We start from the raw sequence: 27,603 nt of genomic DNA, 5'->3' as shown, positions 1-27,603 counted from the left end.
GCTCTATCCAGCAAAACTTTCATTTAGAATGGAAGGACAGATAAAGTGCTTCTCAGATAAGATCAAATTCAAGGAGTTGATCATCACCAAGCCCTTCTTCTATGAAATGTTAAAGGGACTTATCTAAGAAAAAGAAGTTAAAAAAACATGAACAGTGAAAGGACAGCAAACTCACAGTTATTAACAACCACACCTAAAACAAAAGCAAACTAAAAGGACAGCTAGATCAGGAGTGGAAACATAGAAATGAAGATCTCAAGGAGGGTTAGCAACAGGGGAATGGGAGAAGGAGAAGAGGGGAGAAGGTACAGAAAATAAGTAGCATAGACAGTAGATAGAAAAATAGATGGGGGGCAAGAAGAGTATGGGAAATATAGAATCTAAAGAACTTGAGACACATGGTCATAGACTAAAGGGGGGTAATGGTGGGGATGGGGGGTAGTGTGGAGGGGAATGAAGGAGGGGAATAGAACAACTGTAACAGCATAATCAATAAAAAATAAATTTAAAAAAAGACAAATATAAGATGTGACACCATAAAAGTCCTAGAGGAGAACATTGGCAGGAAAATCTCAGCTATTTCATGCAGCAGCATTTTTACTGATATGTCCCCTAGAGCAAGGGACATAAAGGAAAGAATAAACAAATGTGATCTCATCAAATTACAAAGCTTCTGCACAGCTAAAGAAAACCGCATTAAAATGAAAAGAGAACCAACTATATGTGAAAACATATTTGCCAATGATACCTTGGACGAGGGTTTTATCTCCAAATTATATAAAGAACTCATATGACTCCACTCTGGGAAGACAAAAAACCCAATTAAAAAATAGGCAAAGTGGAAGACTGCCAACTCTTTTTATGAAGCCAGCATCATCCTAATTCCAAAACCAGATAAAAACACAACCAAGAAAGAAAACTTCAGGCCAATATCGCTGATGAACATAGACGCTAAAATCCTCAAGAAAATATTGGCAAATCGCATCCAACAATACATTAAAAAGATCATACACCATGACCAAGTGGAATTCATCCCAGGGATGCAAGGATGGTACAATATTTGCAAAGCAGTGAATGTACATACATAAAATACATCACATAAACAAGGTTTAATTTCCAAAATATACAAAGAAATTACATGACTCCACACTAAAAAGACAAGCAACCCAATTAAAAAATGGGCAAAGGATTTGAACAGACATTTTTCCAAGGAGGACATACAGAAGATCCAGAGACACATGAAAAGATGCTCAATATCGCTGGCTATCAGAGAGATGCAAATTAAAACCACAATGTGATACCACTTCACACCAGTCAGAATAGCCATCATAAACAAAGCAACAAACAACAACTGTTGAAGTGGTTATGGAGAAAAGGAAACCCTAGTGCACTGTTGTTGGGATTGCAGACTGGTACAACCACTATGGAAAACAGTATGAAAATTTTCTCAGAAAACTAAAAGTGGATCTGCCTTTTGATGGAGAAATTCCACTGCTAGGATTATATCCTACAAACCCTGAAACACCAATCCAAAAGAACCTATGCACCCCAGTGTTCATAGCAGCACAATTTACAATAGTTAAGTACTGGAAGCAACCTAGGTGCCCATCAGTAGATGAACAGATCAAAATACTATGGTACATTTACACAGTGAAATTCTATGGAGCAGAAAGAAAGAAGGAACTCCTACCCTTTGCAACAGCATGGATGGAACTGGAAAGCATTATGCTAAGTGAAATAAGCCAGGCAGTGAAAGACAAATACCATATGATCTCCCTTTAAGTGGAACCTAATCAATAAAACAAACAACCAAAATATAACCAGAGACCTTAAAATTAAGAACAAACTTACAGTAACTAGAAGGGAGATGGGAGGCGATAATGGGGGGGGGGGGAACAGTGAACGGTTTTCAGGAACAACTATAAAGAACACATGAACAAAACAAAGGTGGGTGGGATCAGGTGAGGAAGGTGGGGATGGCTGGGTTTGGGGAAAGTGATGCAGGGAAAATGCAGACAACTGTACCTGAAGAATAATTTTAAAAAAGAAAACAGTATACAATAACTTTCAAACTTCCTTCTTCAGTGAACTACCAAAATCAGAAAGCCAGTATAAAACCCGATGAAGTCTTCTTTAGGGTTGAAGTTTCACATTAAGAAAATTGTTTAAAAACCTTTCACAAGCTGAGCCTACTTTCAGAAATTGAAATAAAAATGGCAAAATTATCAATCTGTAGATCTATAATCTAAAAAGGGAACTGCTACTCTTTTGAGGGGTTCCTTCTCAATGGTAACACTGGAAAGTCCAGACTGCCAAAACACTGGTAACCATTTTGGGGGGAATCATGGCCCAACAAGTCTCTGGGCTTAAGACATTCAATGAATTTTAGTGCCTACACCACATGGTGTTTGTGGCAAGGCAGCTAATGTGTGTCAATATTAAGGGAGTCGTCCTCTTAGGAATGAAGAGGAAGTGTCTCAAAATGGGAAGGGAAAGTTGTTTTTCTCCCATGTCAATCCAGCTTTGGAGACATTCTATTAGTACTATGTGTCCTTCCCTGAAAAAAACAAAACAAAACAAACAAACAAAAAAAAATAATGAACTGTTCCAAGTCTAACAACATAGCTTTAAAAAAAAAAAGTAAAACAAAATTTTACATTTTTATAATAATTTATTTTTAAAAAAGTGTTTCAAACTGTTTAGTCACCAGAAATACAGAGTTATCAAAAATGCACACACTTCACTCGGCATTTCCAGCACCTTCAGCTTTCTGTACCTTGTCTGTTTTGGCATCTCCATTTTCTGCAGGGTTATTTTCATTCTTGGCAGCATCAGCTTTGCCCTTTTTCCCTTGGGTACCTTCTCTCCCCTTTTTGCAGGGACCTTTTTAGAGCTTTGGAGGGCAAGGTTTTTGTCCTTCATCTTGGCTGTATGTCCTTCAACCTCTCTCTTGGGCTTGAAGGCAATGGTGGGAGCACATATGGACTGGACTCAGATATTCAGAAGCCTGTGGGCTTTGGTCAGTCTAGAGGACATTCTCACCTCCTCTTCACACTGCTCCAATTTCTAACCAAAGTTAATTTTTTCCTAATTTTCTATTAGAACAGCTATTCATATGTTCTTGATTAACTGCTAAGTTGAAGATATCTTTATAACACTTAAAAATGTATTTCTATCATTTAACAGGGCAAGTTGTATTCTTTCTTTTTAAAAAATGAATCAACAAACAATTGTTGATTATATCCATTAATGAAAACAAGTTTTTTTATAAAAAATATTTTACTAATTATGCTATTACAGATGTACCCTTATGTCTCCCCTTTGTTCCCCTCAGCCCTGTACCCCCTCCCACCATCTTAGTTTCCCCCTTAGTTCATTCCCCCACCTCACTTCATATCTATGGGTCATACATATGTTATTTGGCTTCTCCATTTCCCATACTAGTCTTAACCTTCCCCTGTCTATTTTGTACCTACTATTTATGCTTCTTATTCCCTGTACCTTTCCCCCCATTCTTCCTCCTCCCCCTCCCCACTGATAACCCTCCACGTGATCTCCATTTCTGTGGTTCTTTTCCTGTTCTAGTTGTTTGCATAGTTTGCTTTTGTTTTTGTCTTTTAGGTTTGGTTGTTGATAGCTGTGAGTTTGTTGTCATTTTACCATTCATATTCTTTATCTTCTTTTTCTTAGATAAGTTCCTTTAACATTTCATATAATAAGGGCTAGGTGATGAAGAACTCCTTTAATTTGACCTTATCTGGGAAGCACTTTATATGCCCTTCTATTTTAAATGATAGTTTTGGTGGATAGAGTAATATTGGATGTAGGTTCTTGTCTTTCATGACTTCAAATACTTCTTTCCAGGCCCTTCTTGCCTGCAAGGTTTCTTGTGAGAAATCAGTTGATAGTCTAATGGGCACTCCTTTATAGGAAATTGTCTCCTTTTCTCTTGCTGCTTTTAAGATTCTCTCCTTATCTTTAATCTTGGGTAACATAATGATGATATACTTTGGTGTGTTCCTCCTTGGGTCTAACTTTTTTGGGACTCTCTGAGCTTCCTGGACTTTCTGGAAGTTTATTTCCTTTGTCAAATTGGGAAAGTTCTCCTTCATTATTTGTCCAAATACTTTTTCCACTTGTTGTTCTTCCTCTTCTCCTTCTGGTACCCCTAAGATTCAGATGTTGGAATGTTTAAAGATGTCCTGGAGGTTCCTAAGCCTCTCCTCATTTTTTTGAATTCTTCTTTCTTCATTCTGGTTGCTGGCTGAATGTTTCTTTCTTTCTTCTACTCCAAACTGTTGATTTTAGTCCCTGTTTCCTTCCCATCATTGTTGGTTCCCTGTTCATTTTCCTTTATTTCACTTAACATAGGCTTCATTTTTTTTCCTCTAATTTGTGACCATATTCAACCAATTCTGTAAGCATCCTGATTACTAGTGTTTTCAACTGTGCATCTGATAGGTTGGCTATCTCTTCATCACTTAGTTATATGTTTTCTGGAGCTTTGATCTGTTCTTTCATTTGGGGCATTTTTGGGGGGCGGGGGATCTTGGTGTGCCTGTTACATAGTAAGGGTCAGAGCCTTGGGTGTTCACCAGGGCAGGGCAACCCATGTTCTGCTTTGTGATGCTGTGAGGAAGGAGTTCAAGAGGGAACAGTGCCACTTGCTGCACTCTGTGCCAGTTTTCAGTCACTTCCTCGGCTACCCACAAGTAAATTGGGCCCTTTTGGTACTGATTCCTGGGTGGGTGGATGTTCCTGGGTTTTGCGTATGTTCTAGGTCCCTGCTGGTCTCTCCAATGAACTATCCTGTGAGGCTAGGAGGTTTTTTTTGCTACCCCACATGTGTTTTTCAGTCAGAGGCTTTGAGGCTTTATTTCCCCATACTGAAATTCTGTGTTGTGTGGTCTGTCTTGCTCTACAGTTGTTCCTCCCAGTTTATCTGCATTTGAATGTGGTACCATCTGGTCTGTCAGCGACTGCCTCACCCACCCTGTTCCTTCAGCCACTGGCTTGCTGAGAGTCCTCTCCACCTGGCTGCCAGTCTCTGCCCCTCCTACTGGTATGGATAAACTTTTCTTCTTTAACTCCTTGATTGTTGGACTTCCATACAGTTCAATTTTCTGTCAGTTCTGGATGGATTTTTTTGTTGTTGTTTTTAAAATTGTCGTTGTCCTTCTTTTGGTTTTGGGAAGAGGGACAGTGTTTCTACCTGCATCTCCATCGTGGCCAAAACAACAGGTTTTTAAGTTTGTTATACTCTTATTTTTGCTTCGATTACTTTTGTCTTGGTGTCATATCCCAGAAATCACTGCCAGGTCCAATGTCATGAATCTTTCTCATGTTTTCTTCTAGGTGTTTCATAGTTTTGAGTTTACATATAGTTCTTTCATCCATTTTGAGTTACGTTTTGTATATGGCATAAGGTGAGAATCCAACTTTATTCATTTACACATGGTTACCAGTTTTACCAACCATTTGTTAAGGATACAGCCCTTTCTCCTACTGAGTGGTTTTGTCATTCTAGTCTAAAATTGCTTGGTAATATATCTGAAAGTTTATTTTGGGGCTTTCTATTCTATTTCACTGACCTAGGTGTCTGTCTTTATGCCAGTGTATACTGTTGGGTTAATGTAACATTATAATTTATTTTTTAATTTTCACCCATGGATATGTTTATTGATTTTTAGAGAGTGGGGAGGGAGAGAAAGAGGGGGAGAAAAATTGATGTAAGAAACATCAACTAGTTGTCTCTCACATGTACCCCAACTAGGAGCTGAATCCGCATCTTAGACATATGCCCTGATTGGGAATCAAACCCACAACCTTTACATTTATGAGACAATGCTATAGCCAACTAAGCAACAATAAGTTTTGAATCAGATTTTCCATCTAAAACAACCTTTTCAATCCAACATTCTAACTAGATGGCCTAGTCATTGCAATAGCTTCCTGTTTCCTGATCACTACTCACTCATCTGGACCCCAGCCTCCTTTCACTTTCCTCACAACCACCCAGGACTCCTTCCCTTGCTTCAATGAGGAGATGACAGCTGGCTTAGAAATACAAAGTCTTGGTTATAGGAAAAGAAATAGATATGAGATAACTATTAAATTATACAAGTACTGTGATCCTAAATACTGTGATTCAGAATTAAAATAATAATAAAATGCAGGACAAAAATGGTACTTGATAAGTAAGGTCTACAGAAGAAAGGATTAAAATATTCATTCAGGTGAACTCAATATTGTAAGAAACTAACACATAGGTGATAAAATGCTATTTAAATTTACATAGGTGTTTCTTGTTTTGCTAAAAGGACAAAGAAGAGTCCCGTGATACTTATTCTCCGACATAATTAATGTTAAATGCAAAGTTCTTAGAATATAACTTTAAAAACAAAACGGCAAGATACAAAGTCAATATTGAGAAATCAAAGGCATTTTTGTATACCAACATTGAAACAGCAGAAGCAGAAATCAAGAAAAAAATCCCATTCGATATAGGAAAAACAAAAATAAAATACCTAGGAATAAACCTAAGCAAGGAGATAAAAGACCTGTATGCAGAAAACTACACAAACTGAAGAAAGAAATCAAGGAAGACACAAACAAATGGAAACATATACTGTGTTCATGGATTGGAAGAATTAACAACATCAAAATGTCCATTCTACCCAAAGCAATTTACAGATTCAGTGCAATACCTATTAAAGTACCAATAGTATATTTCACAGACATAGAATAAACACTTCAAAAAATTTTTAAATTTTATGTAGTTATTTTTCAAGTACAGATTTTTTTGTTTATTTCTCCCATACCAGCTTCCCCCTCCCCTTGCTCCCCACCTCCCTCCCATTTCCACTCCCCTTAGTTCTCATCCCTGTGTCCTTCCTATTTGTTCCTCCAAATCCCTCCCCCTTTTTCCCCTTAACTTCCCTTCCCTCTCCCCTCTGGTCACTGTCCCCTTGTTCTCTATTTCAGTGTCTTTGTTATTTTTTTCCTCCTTGCTTGTTTGTTTTGTTGTTTAGCTTCCTGTTAAAGGTGAGATCATATGGTATTTGTCTTTCAACACCTGGCCTATTTCACTCAGCATAATGCTTTCCAGTTCCATCCATGTTGTTGCGAAATGTAGTAGCTCCTTCTTTCTCTCTGCAGCATAGAATTTCATTGTGTATATGTACCACAATTTTTTGATCCATTCATTTACTGATGGGCACCTAGGTTGCTTCCAGCTCTTGGCTATTGTAAATTGTGCTGCTATGAACATTGTGGTGCATAGGTTCTTTGATATTGATGTTTTAGAATTCTTAGGATACAATCCTAGCAGTGGGATTGCTGGGTCAAAACGGAGGTAGATTTTTATTTTTCTCAGAAAATTCCATACTGTTTTCCATAATGGTTGTACCAGTCTGCAGTCCCACCAACAGTGAACTAAGGACCCCTTTTCCCCCACAACCTCTCCAACATTTGTTGTTTGTTGCTTTGTTTATGATAGCCATCCTGACCAGTGTAAAGTGGTATCTCATTGTGGTTTTAATTTGCATCTCTCTGATAGCTAACGATATTGAGCATCTCTTCATGTGCCTCTGGATATTCTGTATGTCCTCCTTGGAGAAGTGCCTGTTCAAGTCCTCTTCCCATTTTTTAATTGGGTTGGGTGTCTTCTTAGAGTGGAGTCGTGTAAGTTCTTTGTATATTTTGGAGATTAAACCTTTGTCTGAGGTATCATTGGCAAATATGTTTTCCCATACAGTTGGTTGTCTTTTTAATTTAATACTGTTTTCTTTAGCCATGCAGAAGCTTTTTATTTTGATGAGATCCCATTCATTTGTTCTTTCCTTTATATTCTTTGCTCTAGGGGACATATCAGTAAAAAAGTTGCTGTGTGAAATATCTAAGATTTTCTTGCCAATGTTCTCCTCTAGGACTTTAATGGTGTCATGGCTTATCTTTAAGTCTTTTATCCATCTTGAATTTATTTTGGTATATAGTGTAAGTTAGTGCTCAACTTTCATTTTTTTGCACGTAGCTGTCCAGTTCTCCCAGCACCATTTGTTGAAGAGGCTATCTTTACTCCATTTTATGTTACTGCCCCCTTTGTCGAATATTAATTGACTGTAGAGAGTTGGGTTGATTTCTGGGCTCTCTGTTCTGTTCCATTGGTCTATGTGGCTGTTTTTATGCCAGTACCCGGCTGTTTTGATTACAGTGGCCTTGTAATACAGTTTGATATCAGGTATTGTGATCCCTCCTACTTTGTTCTTTTTTCTCAAAAGTGCAGCTGCTATTCTGGGTCATTTATGGTTCCATATAAATTTTTGAAGTATTTGTTCTATGTCTGTGAAATATGGTATTGGTACTTTAATAGGTATTGCATTGAATGTGTATATTGCTTTGGGTAGTATGGACATTTTGATGATGTTAATTCTTCCAACCCATGAACAAAGTATATGTTTTCATTTGTTTGTGTCTTCCCTGATTTCTTTCTTCAGGGCTGTGTAGTTTTCTGCATACAGGTTTTTTACCTCCTTAGTTAGGTTTATTCCCAGATATTTTATTTTTCTTTTTGCTATATCCAATGGGATTTTTTTCTTTATTTCTGCTTCTGCTGATTTATTGTTGGTATACAAAAATGCCTTTGATTTTTGGATATTGACTTTGTATCCTGCTGTTTTGCCAAATTCATTAATTAGTTCGAGCAGTTTTTGGGTAGAGTCTATAGGATTTTCCATGTACACTATCATGTCATCTGCAAACAGTGACAGTTTTGCTTCCTCCTTTCCTATTTGGATGCCTTTTATTTCCTTTTCCTGCCTGATTGCTGTGGCCAAAACTTCCAATACTATATTGAATAGAAGTGGTGGAAGTGGACATCCTTGTCTTGTTTCTGATCTTAGTGGGAAAGCTTTTAGTTTTTTCCCATTGAGTATGATATTGGCTGTAGGTCTCTCATATATGGCCTTTATTATATTGAGGAATGCTCCCTCTATTCCCACTTGGCTGAGTGTTTTGATCATAAATGGGTGTTGTACCTTGTCAAAAGATTTTCCCCATCTATTGATATGATCATGTGGTTTTTATCTTTGCTTTTGTTTATGTGATGTATTAAATTTACTGATTTGCGAATATTGAACCATCCTTGCATCCCTGGGATGAATCGCACTTGGTCTTGGTGCATGTTCTTTTTGATATATTGTTGGATGCGATTTGCCCATATTTTGTTCAGGATTTTGGCATCTATGTTCATCAGCGATATTGGCCTCAAGTTTTCTTTCTTTGTTGTGTCTTTATCTGGTTTTGGAATTAAGATGATGCTGGCTTCATAAAAAGAATTTGGGAGTTTTCCATCCTTCTGGATTTTTTGGAATAGTCTGTGGAGAATAGGTGTTAGCTCTTCCTTACATGCTTTGTAGAATTCTCCTGTGAAACCATCTGGTCCAGAGCTTTTGTGTGATGAAACTTTTTTATTACTGCTTCAATTTCTTTTGCTGTTATTGGTGTATTAAGATTTTCTGCTTTTTGGCTGAGTTTTGGAGGATTGTATTTTTCTAGAAATGTGTCCATTTCCCCTAGGTTTTCAAATTTCTTGGCATACAGTTCTAAATAGTAATTTCTTACAATCCCTTCTATTTCTGTGGTATCAGTTGTAATCTCTCCTCTTTCATTTCTGATTGTGTTTATTTGTGTCCTCTCTCTTCTTTTCTTGATGAGCCTACTTAAAGGCTTGTCTATTTTGTTTATTTTCTCAAAGAACCAACTCCTGGATTCATTGATCCTTAGAATTGTGCTTTTAGTTTCTATGTCATTTAATTCTGCTCTAATCTTGGTTATTTCCTTCCTTCTGCTTGCTCTGGGCTGTCTTTGTTGTTGTTCCTCGAGTTCTTGCAGGTGTAGGGTTAGGTTGTTTGTTTGAAATGTTTCTATATTCTTTAGGTAGGCCTGTATTGCTATAAACTTCCCTGTCAGGACTGCCTTCGCTGTGTCCCTTAAGTTTTGGGTTGTTGTGAGATCATTTTCATTTGTTTCCAGAAACGTTTTGATTTCTTCCCTAATTTTATTCTTGACCCATTCGTTGTTTAATAGCATACCATTCAGTCTCCATGATTTTGGGTGCTTTGGGGTTTGTTCTTTGGGGTTGGTTTCCAATTTCATTCCCTTGTGGTCAGAGAAGATGCTTGGTATGATTTCAATTTTCTTGAATTTTTTGAGGCTCGTTTTGTGTCCTATCATGTGGTCTATCTTTGAAAATGTTCCATGTGCATTTGAAAAGAATGTGTATTTAGCTGCTTTGGGATGAAGGGGTCTATATATATCAGTTAAGTCCATTTCATCTAGGGTGTTGTTTAATGCCACAATATCTTTGTTGATATTTTGTTTGGAAGATCTGTCCATTTTTGATAGTGGGGTGTTGAAATCCCCTACTATAATTGTGTTGCTGTCAATATCTTTCTTGAAGTCCTCTAAGATTTTCTTGATATATTTGGGTGCCCCTATGTTTGGTGCATATATGTTTACAATGTTAATGTCTTCTTGGTGGATTCTTCCCTTGAGTATAATGAAGTGACCTTCTGGGTCTCTCTTTATGGCCTTTTTTTTTTTTTTGAAGTCTATTTTGTCCGATATGAGAATTGCTACCCCAGCAGGGGTTTTTTGTTTGTTTGTTTCCGTTTGCTTGGAAAACTTGTTTCCAGCCTTTCACTTTAAGTCTGTGATGGTCTTTTGTCCTGAGGTGGGTCTCTTGTAGGCAGCATATGTGTGGGTCATGCTTTCTTATCCATTGAGCTATTCTGTGTCTTTTGATTGGAGCATTTAATCCATTTACGTTTAAGGTTATTATTGATAAGTACTTATTCATTGCCATTTTTGTACCTGTGTTCCTGTCTGTCTCCCTCTTTTTCTTCCTTCCCTTAAAGCAGTCCTTTTAGTATTTCTTGTAGAGCTGGTTTGATGGAGGCATATTCTTTTAGGCTTCTTTTGTCTTGGAAGCTCTTTATTTGGCTTTCTATCTTGATTGAGAGCCTTGCTGGGTAAAGTAGCCTTGGTTGTAGTCCTCTGGTTCTCATTACTTGGAATATTTCTTGCCATTCTCTTCTTGCTTGGAGTGTTTCCATTGAGCAGTCAGTAGCTAATCTTATTGGGGCTCCCTTGTATGTTACTTCTTTTTTCTCCCTTGCTGCCTTTAAGATTCTCTCTTTGTCTTGGAATTTTGCCATTTTGATGATGATGTGTCTTGAAGTGGGCCTCCTTGGGTTCCTCTTGATTGGGACTCTCTGTGATTCCTGGATTTGTGAGACTTTTTCTCTTATCAAATTAGGGAAATTTTCTCTCATTACTCATTCAAATACATTTTCTATCCCTTGTTCTTCTCCTTCTCCTTCTGGTATTCCTATTATTCAGATATTATTATGTTTCATATTGTCTTGCATTTCTCTTAATCCCTCTTCATTCTTTCTGAGCCTCTTTTCATTTTCTTGCTCTTTTCTGTGAGATGCTTTCTACCTTGTCCTCCAACTCACTAATCCTATCCTCTGCTTCATCTATCCTACTTTTGAAACTTTCTACTGTGTTCTTCAATTCGGAAATTGTATTCTTCATTTCCTCTTGTCTCTTGCTGATAGTTTCCATTTCCTTTTTCATGTTGCTGTAGTTTGCAGAGAGATCATTGTAGTTCCCCTGTAGTTTCTGATAGCTCATTGTGAGCTCTTTGAACTTCATAATAACCAGTGCTTTGAATTCACTATCTGATAGTTGATCAGCCTCTATTTCATCTAACATTCTTTCTGAAGTTTCTGCTTTTTCTTTCATTTGGGGATTGTTTCTTTGTCTTCCCATTGTTTGAGACTCTTCTTGTTAGTCTCAGCTTCTAAAATTGATCTGTTCTGACACCCTGGGTTTATGGTGTGAACTTCTGTGGTATGATATCTGTGAAGTTCAGTGGTGCAGATTCCTTCAAGTTTCTTGATGTTCTCTGTCTCCACCTACTCTCACGCTGGTCCTCGTCCTGGTTTCCGCGCTGGTCCCCGCACTGGTCGCCTACCTGCTGAATGCCCCGGCTCTAGTAGCCCACTCCTCCAGCACCCAGGCCCGTTACTACGGCAACGGCACAAGTGCCAAGAATGTCCTGGCTCCTGTGGCTAACTGCTCTGGGTCCCAGGCCCATCACAGGGGTTTAGAGTGTCTGGATTTGGTAGCTGACTCCTTGGCGCCCAGGCCCCTCTCTATGGCAGCGGCACAGGGGCCTCTAGTGTCCCGACTCTGCTACCTGACTCCCCGGCGTCCAGTCCCGTCGCTATGGCAGCGGCACAGGGGCCTCCTGTGTCCCAGCTCCAGTAGCTGACTCTTCTGCTGTCTGGTGTTTCAGCGTCGGTCACAATCTCTGGTCTTTTAATTTCATAAATGCTGGGTAACCGATGGTTTATTGTGCTGTTTCTCTATAGATCTGCCAGGATTTTCACCCATGAGTACAGGAGCTAGAATCAGCTCCGTCCTACTCCATTGCCATCTTCCCAGAATCCCCCACACTTCAAAATTTATATGGAACCATAAATGACCCCAAATTGCTGCAGCAATTTTGAGAAAGAAGAGCAAAGCAGGATGAATCACAATACCTGATACCAAACTGTATCCCAAGACCACTGTTTTTATGCCTGGCACTGGCATAAAAACAGACAGAAAGACCAATGGAACAGAACAGAGAGCCCAGAAATAAACCCAAGTCTCTATGGTCAATTAATATTTGGCAAATTGTTTAAAATATAGCACGTTTCTTATAAAAATTGGAATAGTGTATATTTGAGGTATAAATATTAAATGACATTTCTTGACCCAGCCCAGCTCTATATTAACTGGGAAGGCTAAAGGGCCTCACACCCCAGACCTATGTGTTTAGTTTAAATCTATGCTAGTGAACCTGAAGGTTTAGCACAGTGCAAGTGAAACAAAAGACAAAACCTTGTTTCTTTAACAGTATAATGCTTTATATGTACAGAATTCCAATTCTGCTTCTGAAGCATCAAGGAAGAAAGTCAATTATAAGAAAGAACCAGAGGAAAATATGAGGAAGGGAAAAATGAAGATATACCTCTATCTAACTGTGCTCATTCCTACACAAAGAAAATTGATCTTGTTATTTAAAAGGCAGCCCTAAAATACATAGTAAAGAAAGCAGAAATTAAAGGAAGATGGCTTTTCACAGTGAAACCAGGTTGCTATAGTTCTCTAACATCACATCTTTGCACAAATTGCTCTGCATGAGGTTCAAACATCCCTATTCCTCCTGAGAGATATGATAGTCTCATCTTTGAATTTCACCAACCCCTATAATGGCAAATCACAGTACTATTTACGAGATGATAATTATTTTTTTCAAAAGGAAGAAGAGGTGCTAAAAGAAGGCACTACAGGAGAGAGATGGTATGGTGATTGTATAGGGTAAGGTTGTAACCTTGTAAAGTGAGCCAAAAGGAATTTAGTCAGATGAAAGTGAGTGCCTACATGTTCTTACATAATTTCTGCAGATACATCCTCTTACACAAGATAGACAACTTCTCTTAATCGGTAATCAAGAAATAAGAAAATAAGTAAAGATTTCTAAGTAAGTTAAATAGAAAAATTTTAAATATATTTTATTGATTATGCCATTACAGTTGTCCCATTTCCCCCCTTCATTCCCCTCCACTCTGTACACCCCTCCCCCACCATTCCCCCCCTTTAGTATATGACCACATGTCTCAACTTCTTTAGATTATATATTTCTCATATTATTCTTGCCCTCATCCCTATTTTCTACCTAATGTCTATGCTACTTATTCTCTGTACCTTCTCCCCCCTTCTCCTCCTCCCACTCCCTTGTTGCTAACCCTCCATGTGATCTCCAATTCTATGGTTCTGCTCTTGATATATCTGTCCTCTTAGTTTGCTTTTGTTTTAGGTGTGGTTCTTAATAACTGTGAGTTTGCTGTCCTTTCACTGTTCATCTCTTTTATCTTCTTTTTCTTAGGTAAGTCCCTTTTAACATTTCATATAATAAAGGCTTGGTGATGATGAACTCCTTGAATTTGATCTTATCTGAGAAGCACTTTATCTGCCCTTCCATTCTAAATGAAAGCTTTGCTGGATAGAGCAATCCTGGATGTAGGTCCTTGCCTTTCATGACTTGGAATACTTCTTTGCAGCCCCTTTTTGCCTGCAAGGTCTCTTTTGAAAAATCAGCTGACAGTCTGATGGGAACTCCTTTGTAAGTAACTGTCCCCTTATTTCTTGCTGCTTCTAGAATTCTCTCCTTCATTTTAATCTTGGCTAATGTAATTATGATGTGCTTTGGTGTGTTCCTTCTTGAGTCCACCTACTTTGGGACTCTCTGAGCTTCCTGGGTTCCTTGGAAGTCAATTTCCTTTGCCAGATTTAGGAAGTTCTTCTTTATTATTTGTTCAAATAAATTTTCCACTTGTTGCTGTTTCTGTTCTCCTTCTGGTACCCCTATAATTCAGATGTTGGGATGTTTAAAGATGTCCTGCAGGTTCCTAAGCCTCTCCTCATTTTTTTTTGAATTCTTGTTTCTTCATTCTTTTCTCTTTGGTCATTTTTTTCTTCCTTCTGGTCCACTCCCTTGATTTGAGTCCCAGTTTCCTTTCCATCACTATTGGTTTCCTGTGCATTTCCCTTTGTTTCAGTTAGTGTAGCCTTCATTTGTTCCTCTAATTTGTGACTAAAATCAATGAGTTCTGTGAGCATCCTGATCACCAGTGTTTTGAAGTGTGTATCTGATAGGTTGGCTATCTCTTTGGTCACTTAGAAGTATTGACTCTGGGGCTTTCAGCTGTTCTTGAGCTATAATGTTTTGGTGTGTTTGCACCTGTTACATATGAGGGGCAGAGCCTTAGGTGTTCACCAGGGCAGGGTGACCCAATTGCTGATTTGTGATGATGTATGTGGGGGTGGGGTCAGAGAGGGGCAATGCATTTGTTCTGCTTTCAGATTTTGCACCCCTCTGCTGCTTCCTGCAAGCAAACCGGGGACTCCTGGTGCTGGCTCCCAGGTGTGTGGGCCTGTGCACCCTCCAGGACCCTGCAGATCTCTCCAACAAACTCTCTGTGAGCCTGGGAGCTTCTCCCAGCACCTCAACCCCGAAAGTTTTTCCAATTGGTGCTTTTAGGCTTTAATTCCCATTGCTGGGACCCTAGCCTGCACAGTCTGTCTCACTGCTCGCTCCTTTGCCTGGTTTATCTTAATGTGAATGTGTGACCACAGTCAGCCAGCCACCTTGCACCCTCACGGGGTCTGTCCATTGCCACCCTGTGCCTGGGATCCGCCAACCGCCGCCTGCACTCCTGGGTCAGTCCTGCTTTTTCCTGCACAACCCGGTCTTCCAGCCACTGACTCCACCCCTCTTACCAGTCTGGCTGAATGGTTCATTGTTGTCGGACTTCCATACAGTTCCATTTTCTGTGTTTTGGTTGTATTTTTGTTACTAAAACTTTGTTGTCTTTAAATGTGGTTGGGCAAGGAGGCACAGTGTTTCCACCTACACCTCTATCTTGGCTGGAAGTCCAAATGGAATATTTTTTATCTTGACAGAATTTCTCAGGAAAATCTCCATTTTGAGACAAAGAACTTGAAATTTTTCCTTCATCATTATAACTACTGTCATAAGCATTTTTACCTCATGTAAATTCCTTAATAAACATCTGGCACAGACTATATTTTCCAAAGATGGATAGAGCCACATCTCCCATTCCATATGCTCTTCTTCAATATAATCTTGACGTGCTCCTGCCCAACATTCCCAACCATTGGAATAGGATATAGGTCCTTTTCCCTTCAATCTGAACCTGAGAGAATATCTGTGACTTACTCAGCTTACAGAGTATATCAGAAGTGACTATGTGAGTTCTGAAAGTAGATTATAAAAGTTTCTTACTTCTGTCTTACTCTCTTGGGATGCTTTTTTTTTTTTAACCCAGCCACCATGTTTGTTCCTAGGGAGCCCAAGCAGCCCATGGGGCAGTTCATGTGAAAAGGAGCCAAGGCCACGAAACCATGTCCCTGGCTGAGTTCCAGCAACAACTTGCAAGCCATGTGTGAGAGGCATCTTGAAAGTGGATTATTCAGTTTCCAGTCAAGCCATTACAACTGATGTAAAATAGGAGTGATACTGAGTCCTGTTCAGATTGCATATTTGAGAGCCAAACCATAGTTGTTGTTTTAATCTTCTAAGTTTTGAAGTGATTTGTTATGGAGCAATAGTAACTTAACATCTCTTTTCTTAATTGGTGGCATGGCATTTGATCTTATAAATAAAAGCCTTCATCACTCTCATACATCTGGACTTTCTAAGGTACATGTCATCCTATTTTTTTGGAAATCACATCTGGGAGATCTGACCTGTTATTATCCATCACTACTCTTTGTACACTTTCCATGTCCCTCTGTAAAGAATGGTGTAGAATGATGCAAACTCACATAGATGTGACCTAAGTGTACCATATCCAGTTTAATCTAAAGTTTAATTTTGAAACTGGTACTCATCTATTTCCTGGCAAGATCTTTGATCTTTCTATATGCAAGCACCAATCATATCTTCACCAAATCCTAATGCCTCACAAAATCAAAGATCTCCCCACCCAGTGAGATAACCCTACACATAATATCTAATTTGAAATCTCAAAAGTATGGAGAAGTTCAAAGATTTTCCATGTGCTATCTGATTAATCATTTTCCCCTGAGGACACCATTTCCTGTAAGGACATCTTAAGTGGGTGTCTTGTTTCTGCTCCTACAATTTTCAAACCACTGTCTTCCCTACTCCTGCTCCTGTCAGACAACTGTCCCTCCTCTGAAATCTGTCATCATTTGATCAGACTATACCATGCAATACCTCTTGGTTTTAGTGATTTGTTGACAATCATATTTCTGACCCTCAGGAATTTCAGATCCTGGATCAGTGTCACTGTATTCAGTACTCCTATCTTAAATCTCAGCTATTTCAAATATCCATATTCTTATTCTTAATATTACCCTAGTTTCCCAATTCCCTGACCTCTCTAGTTCAATGATCTTGTCTTCCACTGTAGTTCACTCACCTACTCATGTCACTACCCTGGACCTTGTCATTACCACTGTCTGTAATATCTCCAAAATATCAAATATCCTTCTCTCTGGTTTCTTTACATTGTTACCAAACTCACACCTATTCTCACCCAACTTAAATTCTATGTTCAACTAATCATCCAACTTCGGAATCGTTCCCAGTGTGAATTCTCTTGGCCCTCTCATTTCTGCCTGCTTAACAAAGCCTGTATCCTAGATACATCTAAGTCTCTCCCTACTCGGTCACTGAACCTATTTTGCTGAACATGAGTAGTGAAAATCACCAATCTTAATGATGGGTTTATATATTTATATTTTATTTTCCTTCTTAAATAGTTCAGGCCTAAAAAGATATATATTCAGATGTCTTATTCCCACCTCTATTCTGTCAATTTTTTTCCTCCACCTCCTGACCTCTACAGATGAGCAATTTTAAGCTTTTTAAAATATATATATTTTATTGATTATATTATTACAGTTATCCCATTTCCCCCTTCACTCCCTGCCACCCTCCACCCCCCCACATTCCCCCCACTTTAGTTCATGTCATGTGTCATACTTATAAGTTCTTTAACTTCTACATTTCTTATACTATTCTTACCCTCCCCTGTCTATTATCTACCTACCATCTATGCTATTTATTCTCTGTACCTTTTTTCCCATCTCTCCTCCTCCCACTCCCTGTTGCTAACCCTCCATGTGATCTCCATTTCTGTGATTCTGTTCCTGTTCTAGTTGTTTGCTTAGTTTGTTTTTGGTTTTTTTTTGTTTTAGGTGTGGTTGTTAATAACTGTGAGTTTGCTGTCATTTTAGTGTATGTTTTTTATATTCTTTTTCTTAGATAAGTCCCTTTAACATTTCATAGAAGGGCTTGGTGATGATGAATTCCCTTAACTTGACCTTATCTGGGAAGCACGTTTTCTCCCCTTCCATTCTAAATGAAAGCTTTGCTAGATAGAGTAATCTTGGATGTAGGTACTTCCCTTTCACGACTTGGAATACTTCTTTTCAGCCCCTCTCTTGCCCCTAAGGTCTCTTTTGAGAAATCAGCTGATAGTCTTATGGAACTCCTTCGTAGGTGACTGTCTCCTTTTCTCTTGCTGCTTCTAGGATTCTCTCCTTCATTTTAATCTTGGCTAATGTAATGTATGATGTGTCTTGGTGTGTTCCTCCTTGGGTCTAACTTCTTTGGGACTCTGAGCTTCCTGGACTTCCTGGAAATTTATTTCCTTTGTCAAATTGGGGAAGTTCTCCTTCATTATTTGTTCAAATACCTTTTCCACCTATTGCTCTTTCCTATTCTTTTTCTGGTACCATTATAATTTAGATATTGGAATGTTTAAAGATGCCCTGCAGATTCCTAAGTCTGTCCTCATTTTTTTGAATTCTTGTTTCTTCATTCTTTTCTGATTGGATGTTTCTTTCTTCCTTCTGGTTCACTCCCTTGATTCGAGTCCCAGTTTCCTTTCCATCACTATTGATTTCCTGTACATTTTCCTTTATTTCACATAGCATAGCCTTCATACATTCCTCTAATTTGTGACTAAAATCAACCAGTTCTGTGAGCATCCTGATCATCAGTGTTTTGAACTGTGTATCTGAAAGGTTAGCTATCTGTTCGTCACTTAGATTTATTGGCTCTGGGCTTTGAGCTGTTCTTGAGCCATAATGTTTTGGTGTGTTCACACCTGTTATGTATGAGGGGTGGAGCCTTAATTGTTCACCAGGGCGGGGCCACCCAGGTTGCTGGTTTGTGAAGCTGTCTGTAGGGGTGGGGTCAGAGAGGGACAAGGGTGTTTGTTCCACTTTCTCTTAGATTTCTGTCTCGTCTACCGCTTCCCAAAAGCAAATTGGGCCCTTCTTGTGCTGGTTGCCCTGTGTGTGGGCTTGTGCACCCTCCATGACCCTGTGGGTCTCTCCAACGAACTCTCTGTGAGCCTGGGAGCTTCTCCCAGCACCTCGACCCTGAAAGTCTTTCCAATTGGTGCTTTCAGGCTCTAATTCCCATCATTAGGGCCCTGTTCTGAGTGGTCTGTCTCACTGCTCACTCCTTCACTTGGTTTATCTGCGTGCGAATGTGTACCACGGTCACCCAACCACCTTGTGCCCTCACTGGGTCTGCCTGTTGCCACCCCATGTCTGAAATCTGCCAACCACCGCCTGCATTCCTGTGCTCCTGTGCTCCTGCACTCCTGTGCTCCTGAGCTTCTGGGTCGGTCCAGCTGATCTTTCCTGCTCGACCCCGCTCCACCACTGACTCTGCCCCTCTTACCAGTCTAGATGAATGGTTCATTGTTGTCGGACTTCCATACAGTTCAATATTCTGTACAACGAAAAAATTACAAGACAAAGAGAAACACTTAAAGGCAGCAAAAGTGAAACAGAAAGTAACATACAAGGGAGCCCTGATAAGACTAGCAGCTGACTTCTCAATAAAAATGCTTCAAGCCAGAAGAGAATGGCAGGAAATATTCCAAGTAACGAGAACCAAAGGCATGTAACCAAGACTACCTTATCCAACAAGGCTCAGATTAAAAATGGAAGTTGAAATAAGGAGCTTCCCAGAAAAACCAAGGCCAAAGAATACACCTCCACTAAATCAGATCTGCAACATATGCTAAAGGGGATGCTTTAAGAAAAGAAAGGAACACAGGCATGAAAAAATGGCAATGAATAAGTACCTATCACAATAACTTTAAATGTAAATAAATTAAATGCTCCAATCAAAAGATATAAAAAACCTAAATGGATAAGAAAGCATGACCCACACATATGCTGCCTACAAGAGACATACACAGACTAAAAGTGAAGGGCTGGAAACAAATATTCCAAGCACATGAACAGGAAAAAAACCCAGGGTAGCCATACTCATATCAGACAAAATCGACTTCAAAAAAAGAGCCAAAAAAAGAGACCCAGAAGGTCACTTCATAATCTTTAAGGGAAGACCCATCAAGAAGAGATAAACATTGTAAATATATGTGCACCTGACATAGGAGCAACCAAACACATAAAGGAAATCTTAGAGGATTTTAAGAAAGACATTGACAGCAGCACAATTATAGTAGGAGATTTTAACACCCCACTGTCAAAAATAGACAAATCTTCCAAACAACATATCAACAAAAATATTGTGATATTGAACAATGTACAGATGAAATGGACTTAACTGATATATATAGAGAGAGCCTTTCATCCCAAAGAAGCAAAATACACAGTTTTTTCAAGTGCACAAGGACCATTTTCAAAGATAGACCACATGATAGAACACAAAACAAGCCTGAAGAAATTCAAGAAACCTGAAATCATATCACGCATTTTCTCTGACCACAAGGGACTGAAACTAGAAACCAACCTCAAGGAAAGAACTCAAAAACACTCAAACTCATGGAGACTGAAAACCATGCTATTAAACAATAAATTGGTCAAGAATAAAATCATAGGAAAAATCAAAAAGTTTCTGGAAACAAGTGAAAATGAACTCACAACAACCCAAAACTTATGGGACACAAAAAGGAAGCCCTGAGAGAGAAGTTCATAGCAATACAGGTCTACCTAAAAAACATAGAAACGTTTAAAATAAACAACCTAACACTATACCTACAAAAACTGAAAGAACAAGAAAGACAGTCCAGAGTAAGTAGAAGGAAGTAAATAACCAAGATCAGAGCAGAATTAAACACATAGAGATTAGAAGCACAATTCTAAGGATCAATAAATCCAGGAGCCAGTTCTTTGAAAAGATAAATAAAATTGACAAGCCTTTAAGCAGACTCATGAAAAACAAAAGAAAGAGGACCCAAATAACACAAGAAGAAATAAAAGAGGAGAGATTACAAGTAATATTACAGAAATACAAAGGATTGTAAGAAATTACTATGAAGAGACTTCCAACCAAAATGCAGGCATAGTTAGACACAGTGTGCCTCATCCCACAAACAAAATTAAGGACAACAAAAATTTAAACAAAAAGCACCCAGAACTGACACAAAATTGAACTGTACAAAAGTCTGACAAGCATTCATCCACACCAGTAAGAGGGGTAGAGTTGGCAGCCAGCAGAGAGGGGTCACACCAGAAAAAAGTAGTGGCTGGCTGACCCAGGTGCACAGGTAGCAGCCTGCAGACCCCAGGCATGATGTGGCAACAAGCAGACCCAGTGAGGCACGCAAGGCAGCTGGCTGACCATGGTCACACATTCCTGTGCAGATAAACCAGACAAAAAAGGGCAGTGAGACAAACCATGCAACCCATGGAACCTGCACAAAAAAATAAAGTCTAAGAGCACTGATTGAAAACACTTGTGGGGTTGAGGCGCTGGGAGAGACTCCAGCCTCAAAGTAGAGTACATTGGAGAGACGTTTCCACAGGGTCTTAGAAGCCCACACACCAAGGAACCAGCACCAGAAGGGCTCAATTTCCTTATGGGAAGCAGCAGAAGGGATTGAAATCCAAGACAGAGAGGAGCAAGTGCCATTGTTTCCTCTTGGAACCTGCCCCCACATACAGTGTCACAATCCAGTAACTGGGTCGATCTGCTCTGCTGAACACCTAAGGCTCTGCCCCTCACTACATAACAGGCAGGACCAAACCAAAACATTATGGCTTGAACAGAAGAACAAATTAAAGCCCCAGAGCCAATACTTTTAAGTGACCAAGAGATAGCCAACCTATCTGATGTACAACCTATCTGATGCAAAGTACTGGTGATCAGGATGCTCACAGAACTGGTTGATTTTTGCCACAAATTATGTGAAATGATGAAGGCTACACTAAGTGAAATGAAGGAAAATGCACAGAGAACCAAGAGTGATGGGAAGAAAAATGGGATTCAAATCAATGGAGTGGGCCAGTAGAAAGAAAGAAACAACCAAACAGAAAAGAATGAAGAAACAGAATTTTTAAAAAATGAGAAGAAGCTTAGGAACCTCTAGGACATCTTTGAATGTTCCAACACCTGAATTATAGGGGTACTGGAAGGGGAAGAGAAAGAGAAACAAGTGGAAAACTTATTTGAACAAAGAATAAAAGAGAACTTCCCCAATCTGGCAGAGGCAATAGACTTACAGGAAGTCCAGGAAGCTTAGAGAGTCCCAAAGAAGTTGGATTCAAAGAGAAACTCACCAAGGTACATTATAATTACATTACCCAAGATTAAAATGAAGGAGAGAATTCTAGAATCAGCAAGAGATAAGGAGAGAGTCAACTACAAAGGAGTTCCCATCAGACTGTCAGCTGATTTCTCAAAAGAGACTTTGCAGGCAAGAACGGGCTGGAAAGAAGTATTCAAAGTCATGAAAGGCAAAGTCCTACATCCAAGATTGCTCTATCCAGCAAAGCTTTCATTTCGAATGGAAGGGCAGATAAAGTGCTTCTCAGATAAGGTCAAGTTCAAGGAGTTCAGCATCACCAAGCCCTTATGATATGAAATGTTAAAGGAACTTATCTAAGAAAAAGAAGATAAAAATATGAACAGTAAAAGACAGCAAACTCACAGTTATTAACAACCACACCTAAAACAAAAGCAAACTAGGCAAACAACTAGACCAGTAACAGAACCACATAAATGGAGATCACATGGAGGGTTAGCAACAGTGGAGTGGGGGGAGTAGAGAGGGGGAAAAGGTACAGAGAATAAGTAGCATAAATGGCAGGCAGAAAATAGACAGAGGGAGGGCAAGGATAGTATGGAAAATGTAGAAGCCAAAAAACTTATGACACATGGACATGAACTAAAGGGGGGAATTTGGGCAGGAGTGGCTGTGCAGAGTAGAAGACAATGAAGAGGGGAAATGGGACAACTATAATAGCATAATCAACAAAATATATTTTAAAAAAGAAATTACTAGGAAGAACTATATGCCAAGAAGTGTTAAAACTTAGGTGAAATGGACAAATATCTAGAAAAAAATAATCTTCTATTACTGAATGAAGAAGAAGCAGAGAGCCTGAATAGACCAACAACAGCTGATGAAATTGAAGCAGTAATCAAAAAATCACCAAACACAAAAGCCCTGGACTGGATGGTTTCACAGGAGAATTCTACAAAATATTTAAGGAAGAGCTAACCTCTATACTTCACAGACTATCTCAAGAAAGCCAAGGAGATGGAAGAATCCTGAATTCTTTATATAAAGCCTACATCATCCTAGTCCCAAAACCAGATAATGATGCAACAAAGAAAAGAATCTTCAGGCCAGTATCAATGATAAACATAGAAACTAAAATCCTCAACAATATATAGGAAAACCGAATCCAGCAATATATTTTTAAAAATCACACAATATAACCAAGTAGTATTCATCTTGGGTATGCAACGAGGGTAAAATATTTGCAAATCAATAAATGGAATATATCATATAAACAAAAGCAAAGGGGGATGCTGGGAAGATGGCCACGGAGTAACATGGAGCTGATACTAGCTCCTGTACTCATGGGTGAAAATCCTGGCAGATCTATAGAGAAATAGCACAATAAACCATCGGTTACCCAGCATTTATGAAATTAAAAGACCAGAGATTGTGACCGAAGCTGAAACACCAGACAGCAGCAGAGTCAGCTACTGGAGCTGGGTCTCACGCGGCCCCTGTGCTGCCACCAGAGCAACAGGCCTGGGAGCCGGGGAGTCAGGTACAGGAGCTGGACACTCCAAGCCCCTGTGACGGTCCTGAAAGACAGAGGAGTCAGGAACCGGAGCGGGGACATTCTCGGCCCTTGTGCTGATGCCATAGCTACCAGCCTGGGCAACGGAAGGGTCAGTTGCAGGAGCTGGGACACCAAAGGCCCCTGTGATGCCGCCATAGAGACAGGCCTGGGCCCTGAGGAGCCGCTACGGGAGCCGGAACGTTCGCAGATCCTGTGCCACTGCCATAGCGACGGGACTGGACACCGGGGAGTCAGGTATGGGAGCCGGGACACTCCAAACCCCTGTGACGGCCCTGGGCGGCAGAGGAGCCTGCTACGGGAGCCGGGACATTCCCAGCCTCTGTGCCGTGGCCATAGTAACGGGCCTGGGTGCTTGAGGAGGCAGCTACTGGAGCCGGGACATTCAGCAGTGGTAGGCGACCAATGCAAGGACCAGTGCGAGGACCAGCGTGAGAGTAGGTGGAGATGAAAAACATCAAGAAACTTCAAGGAGTCTGCACCACTGAACTTCAAAAGGATCATACCACAGAAGTTCACACGATAAAACCAGGGTTTCAGAACACATCAATTTTAGAAGCAGAGACTAACAAGAAGAGTCTCAAACAATGAGAAGACAAACAAACAATCCCCAAATGAAAGAAAAAGCAGAAACTTCAGAAAGAATGTTAGATGAAATAGAGGCTGATCAACTATCAGATAGTGAATTCAAAGCACTGGTTATTACGAAGTTCAAAGAGCTCACAGTGAACTACCAGAAACTACAGGGGAACTACAATGATCTCTCTGCAAACTACAGCAACATGGAAAAGGAAATGGAAATTATCAGCAAGAGACAAGAGGAAATGAAGAATACAATTTCCGAATTGAAGAACACAGTAGAAAGTTTCAAAAGTAGGATAGATGAAGCAGAGGATAGGATTAGTGAGTTGGAGGACAAGGTAGAAAGCATCTCACAGAAAGAGCAAGAAAATGAAAAGAGGCTCAGAAAGAATGAAGAGGGATTAAGAGAAATGCAAGACAATATGAAACATAATAATATCTGAATAATAGGAATACCAGAAGGAGAAGGAGAAGAACAAGGGATAGAAAATGTATTTGAATGAGTAATGAGAGAAAATTTCCCTAATTTGATAAGAGAAAAAGTCTCACAAATCCAGGAATCACAGAGAGTCCCAATCAAGAGGAACCCAAGGAGGCCCACTTCAAGACACATCATCATCAAAATGGCAAAATTCCAAGACAAAGAGAGAATCTTAAAGGCAGCAAGGGAGAAAAAAGAAGTAACATACAAGGGAGCCCCAATAAGGTTAGCTACTGACTTCTCAATGGAAACACTCCAAGCAAGAAGAGAATGGCAAGAAATATCCCAAGAAATGAGAACCAGAGGACTACAACCAAGGCTACTTTACCCAGCAAGGCTCTCAATCAAGATAGAAAGCCAAATAAAGAGCTTCCAAGACAAAAGAAGCCTAAAAGAATACACCTCCATCAAACCAGCTCTACAAGAAATACTAAAAGGACTGCTTTAAGGGAAGGAAGAAAAAGAGGGAGACAGACAGGAACACAGGTACAAAAATGGCAATGAATAAGTACTTATCAATAATAATTTTAAACGTAAGTGGATTGAATGCTCCAAACAAAAGACACAGAATAGCTCAATGGATAAGAAAGCATGACCCACACATATGCTGCCTACAAGAGACCCACCTCAGGACAAAAGACCATCACAGACTTAAAGTGAAAGGCTGGAAACAAGTTTTCCAAGCAAACGGAAAAAAACAAGCAAACAAAAAAAAACCCCGCTGGGGTAGCAATTCTCATATCGGACAAAATAGACTTCAAAAAAAAAAAGGCCATAAAGAGAGACCCAGAAGGTCACTTCATTATACTCAAGGGAAGAATCCACCAAGAAGACATTAACATTGTAAACATATATGCACCAAACATAGGGGCACCCAAATATATCAAGAAAATCTTAGAGGACTTCAAGAAAGATATTGACAGCAACACAATCATAGTAGGGGATTTTAACACCCCACTATCAAAAATGGACAGATCTTCCAAACAAATTATCAACAAAGGTATTGTGGGATTAAACAAAACCCTAGATGCAATGGACTTAACTGATATATATATAGACCCCTTCATCCCAAAGAAGCTAAATACACATTCTTTTCAAATGCACATGGAACATTTTCAAAGATAGACCACATGATAGGACACAAAACGAGCCTCAAAAAATTCAAGAAAATTGAAATCATACCAAGCATCTTCTCTGACCACAAGGGAATGAAATTGGAAACCAACCCCAAAGAACAAACCCCAAAGCACCCAAAATCATGGAGACTGAATGGTATGCTATTAAACAACAAATGGGTCAAGAATAAAATTAGGGAAGAAATCAAAACGTTTCTGGAAACAAATGAAAATGATCTCACAACAACCCAAAACTTATGGGACTCTGCGAAGGCAGTCCTGACAGGGAAGTTTATAGCAATACAGGCCTACCTAAAGAAGATAGAAACATTTCAAACAAACAACCTAACCCTACACCTGCAAGAACTCGAGGAACTACAACAAAGACAGCCCAGAGCAAGCAGAAGGAAGGAAATAACCAAGATTAGAGCAGAAATAAATGACATAGAAACTAAAAGCACAATTTTAAGGATCAATGAATCCAGGAGTTGGTTCTTTGAGAAGATAAACAAAATAGACAAGCCTTTAAGTAGGCTCATCAAGAAGAGAGAGGACACAAATAAACACAATCAGAAATGAGAGGAGAGATTACAACTGATACCACAGAAATAGAAGGGATTGTAAGAAATTACTATTTAGAACTGTATGCTAAGAAATTTCAAAACCTAGGGGAAATGAACACTTTTCTACAAAAATACAATCTTCCAAAACTCAGTAAAAAAGAAGCAGAAAATCTAAATACACCAATAACAGCAAAAGAAATTGAAGCAGTAACCAAAAAACTCCCATCACACAAAAGCCCTGGGCCAGATGGTTTCACAGGAGAATTCTACAAAGCATGTAAGGAAGAGCTAACACCTATTCTCCACAGACTATTCCAAAAATTCCAGAAGGATGGAAAACTCCCAAATTCTTTTTATGAAGCCAACATCATCTTAATTCCAAAACCAGATAAAGACACAACAAAGAAAGAAAACTTCAGGCCAATATCACTGATGAACATAGATGCTAAAATCCTCAACAAAATATTGGCAAATCGCACCCAACAATATATCAAAAACATCATACACCATGACCAAGTAGGATTCATCCCAGGGATGCAAGGATGGTTCAATATTCGCAAATCAGTAAATGTAATACATCACATAAACAAAAGCAAAGACAAAAATCACATGATCATATCAATAGATGCGGAAAAAGCTTTCGATAAGGTACAACACCCATTTATGATCAAAACACTCAGCCAAGTGGGAATAGAGGGAGCATTTCTCAAAATAATAAAGGCCATATATGAGAGACCTACAGCCAATATCATACTCAATGGGAAAAAACTAAAAGCTTTTCCACTAAGACCAGGAACAAGACAAGGTTGTCCACTTTCACCACTTCTATTCAATATAGTATTGGAAGTTTTAGCCACAGCGATCAGGCAAGAAAAGGAAATAAAAGGCATCCAAATAGGCAAGGAGGAAGCAAAACTGTCACTGTTTGCAGATGACATGATAGTGTACATGGAAAATCCTATAGACTCTACCCAAAAACTGCTCGAACTAATTAATGAGTTTGGCAAAACAGCTGGTTACAAAGTCAATATCCAGAAATCAAAGGCATTTTTGTATACCAACAGTAAATCAGCAGAAGCAGAAATAAAGAAAAAAATCCCATTGGATA

At 39.3% G+C, this 27,603-nt stretch overlaps 1 protein-coding gene across 3 annotated transcripts in view; it reads right to left on the bottom strand.

Moving 5' to 3' along the window:
- The window catches only part of ZNF382 (zinc finger protein 382), a 135,406-nt gene that overhangs the window by 79,576 nt on the left and 28,227 nt on the right, over positions 1 to 27,603 (bottom strand). Inside the window, exon 2 of one of the 3 annotated variants that reach the window (XM_053666617.1) lies at positions 19,364 to 19,414. The exons of the other annotated variants lie outside the window; for them this stretch is intronic. The gene's annotated coding sequence lies outside the window, so the exon portion shown is untranslated. The remainder of the gene's footprint in view (positions 1 to 19,363; positions 19,415 to 27,603) is intronic. 3 annotated transcript variants of the gene reach the window in all.

The sequence above is a fragment of the Artibeus jamaicensis genome, unplaced genomic scaffold (genome assembly GCF_021234435.1).
Source record: "Artibeus jamaicensis isolate MK-2021 breed Jamaican fruit bat unplaced genomic scaffold, CSHL_Jam_final contig_464, whole genome shotgun sequence".
NCBI lineage: Eukaryota > Metazoa > Chordata > Mammalia > Chiroptera > Phyllostomidae > Artibeus > Artibeus jamaicensis.
Note: the sequence above shows the minus strand (reverse complement) of the source record. Positions and strands in the feature narration are given on the sequence as shown.